The sequence below is a fragment of the Salmo trutta genome, chromosome 1 (assembly GCF_901001165.1).
Source record: "Salmo trutta chromosome 1, fSalTru1.1, whole genome shotgun sequence".
NCBI classification, from domain to species: domain Eukaryota; kingdom Metazoa; phylum Chordata; class Actinopteri; order Salmoniformes; family Salmonidae; genus Salmo; species Salmo trutta.
In genome coordinates this window covers 18,177,153-18,180,575 of record NC_042957.1, presented here as the reverse complement: position 1 = coordinate 18,180,575, position 3,423 = coordinate 18,177,153, and positions in this window count along the sequence as shown.

Below are 3,423 nucleotides of genomic sequence, written 5' to 3'. Positions count from 1 at the left end.
CAGCGATATGCCATCCCATCTGGTTTGGCCTTAGTGGGACTATAATTTATTTTCAACAGGACAATGACCCAACACACCTTCAGGCTGTGTCAGGGCTATTTTTCCGAGAAGGAGAGTGATGGAGTGCTGCATCAGATGACCTTGGCCTCCACAATCACCCGACATCAACCCAATTGAGATAGTTTGGGATGAGTTGGACCGCAGAGTGACGGAAAAGCAGCCAACAAGTGCTCAGCATATGTGGGAACTCCTTCACAACTGTTGTTAAAGCATTCCAGGTGAATCTGGTTGAGAGAATGCCAAGAGTGTGCAAAGCTGTCATCAAGGCAAAGGGTGGTTATTTGAAGAATCTCAAATATAAAATATATTTGGATTTGTTTAACACTTTTTTGGTTACTACATGATTCCATATGTGTTATTTCATAGTTGTGATGTCTTCACTATTATTCTACAATCTAGAAAATAGTAAAAATAAAGAAAAACTCTTGAATGAGTATGTGTTCTAAAGCTTTTGTCCAGTAGTGTATGTCAATGGTGCCCAGCTGTCAATTAATTTTATTAGGTGAGATGATGATGATAAAAATGATTTCACAGTCCAGATCCGTCTACAACTGTATGATATTCAGACACAATGCGTGCCAGAATACCTCCTGAGGTGGTAAGGAAGATCTGACCACAATCAGACCACGATGCCTCAATCATCTACACCTGTCTGAAAATGTTGGTGGTCATGGGTCCTTTTACATGGAAATGACTATGTGTAACCAGCTTAACTTGATAAAGAGTCTTTATTTGCCATTTGTCCCACAGAGAAAGTATTACATGATTCCATATGTGTTATTTCATATTTGTGATGTCTTCACTATTATTCTACAATGTAGAAAATAGTAGAAATAAAGAAAAACCCTTGAATGAGTAGGTGTTCTAAAACTTTTCACCGATATTGTATGTCAATGGTACTATATTAGAAAGTGCTTTTTATGCCCTCTGGCATACTATCCATCTAATTTTCTACATGACTACTATCCAACCGCATATGAATTAGGCAGGAGTGACATCTTTTGCACAAATTGGATATCTGCTCAGGTGGTGATTGGAGGATGTAGATGTCATATTAAAGTAATGAAATGTCTTATGAATGGTATATATTCTATGTGACTGTATGTGGAGGGATCTACATGTGATCAAGGGGGCAACATAGGTTCTTTTGATCTATAATGTCTGATTACTGAGATAACTAGCCTGTTGCCAAGCGTGTGTGTGTGTGTTGTTATTTAGATTGTGTATATAGTGTCCAATAGAGCTATTTTAGTCCCCAACAGTGAAGACTTCACTAGCAGTCAACAACAGGTATACCTTCCTTAATAATTGGTAATGATAACCTGCTGTACAGAGGCAATTTTATCATATAAATCTTGGTGGGGTAAAAAAAATAAAAGTGGGATGCATGCCAGCAAAGCCATTACACAACACAACCCTAAACAATACATGAATTACACTATAACGGTGACAAACGGTGTCCACAAACTGTTAGGGCCTACATAAAGCAGTCCCAACAGCAGTCTCAACATCTTACCGCTGCTACACCTGGCTATCAGCAGAGCCTTGTCTGGCAGCGAAACACCTCATTTACTGCCTTTTAATATATATGGCTGACTAGCTTAAACAAATGTGGTTTCTAATGACTATTGAGATGTACAAACTATGGCATAAGGGGACGACAAGCGGATAAGAGGCAATCCGTAATTTCGATTAAGACATTATTGAGCAAGCGACGACGGACGTAGTCAATATAACTATTTATTTAGCACTTTTGAAATGTACAGCGACATAACTCAGAACATGGGCTGTTCTCCGTAGGATAAATAAAGGGGGCATATAAACAGACAATGAAAGCTCTTACAATATTCAATGACTACATTTCTCTAAAACAGGTTATAGGCTACATATGCACCACCAAGTCAGAACAGTAGGTGAAATTAAGAGGGGTAAATAGACCAAATGATTAGGCTGCTGCACATGGGCAACTAACATCTTACTACACAACATACACTTAGTATTACTTTCTTAGCTACAGTATACATATCTCCCTGGCATATTACATAATTTATGCAGCAGCATACAATACATTTTTGGACTCACCTTGTTGTACTGTGCTCACTTGAACAGGAAGTTGGCGCGGCGGTCCTTCATGGGCAAATTTTGTCATAAAAGTCTGGCATTCTCTGGATTTATGGTGCTTTCAAAACAATTGGGAACTCTGATAAAAACAAGGTTGTTGAACTCACTGATGTCAAGTTTTCGCAGTTCCGAGTTAACTGTTGTTTTGAGCACGGTACAAATCATGCCTCATTGACAGCATGTCCAATGTTGAATGTTTATCATTTTAAACTTGGAAAGGAGTCCCTTAATCCCATATTTGGGACCACACAGACACTGTCACTAATTCCTTCCAAACCAATCATTGTTGAATTTGCGATTTCCAACTTGTTGTGTAATGTTTATGTCCAATGGCCGAAGGAGAACCGATTTGTTTTATCTATAATTTCTCTTCATTATTTCTCTTCATATGACAAAGATTAAAAAGGATATGCCAGTAGATTGTCGACTTGATTCATGAGGATGACTGCTAGCTAATATTTTGAAAGTATGATGTTGACATGATCAGTGTCACGATTGTCGTAATGAGTAGACCAAAACGCAGCGGGAAAATGTATACTCATCTTCTTTTTTTATTTGAAGAAGGAAAAACAAAATAAACACGTATACAAAGACAAACGACTCCAAACAGTCCCGTCAGGTGCAACAAACACTAAACCAGGAAATAACTACCCACAAACCCCCATAGAACAAACACCCCTATAAATAGGACCTTCAATCAGAGGCAACGAGAAGCAGCTGCCTCCAATTGAAGGTCAACCCAATAAACACCAAATAGAAATAGACCAACTAGAAATAACATAGACATACACTAACATAGAACATAACCCAAACAACCCCGAAACACCCTAAACAAACACACCCTGCCAAGCCCTGACCAAACTACAATAACACACAGCCCCTTTACTGGTCAGGACGTGACAGTACCCCCCCCCCCCCCAAAAAAAAGGTGCAGACCCCGGACATCTTAAACAACAAAAAAAACACTAAAATAAACCCCAACACAAAAATAATCCCCTAACTAAAGGGAGGGAAGGGAGGGAAGGGAGGGTGGACACCGTCACCGACGGTTCTTGTGCTACACCCCCCCCCCCCTCCCCAACCTCCTACTACGGAGGTGGCTCAGGCTCCGGCCTTACTCCCCAGCCTATCCTGTCCACCCTCGCTAACTGCTTATTATTATTTACCCCTCCCGAAGTCTCTGGACTAAGGCGCATCGCTGAAGACCTCGGGCTGATGCGCGTCGCTGGAGACCTCGGGCCG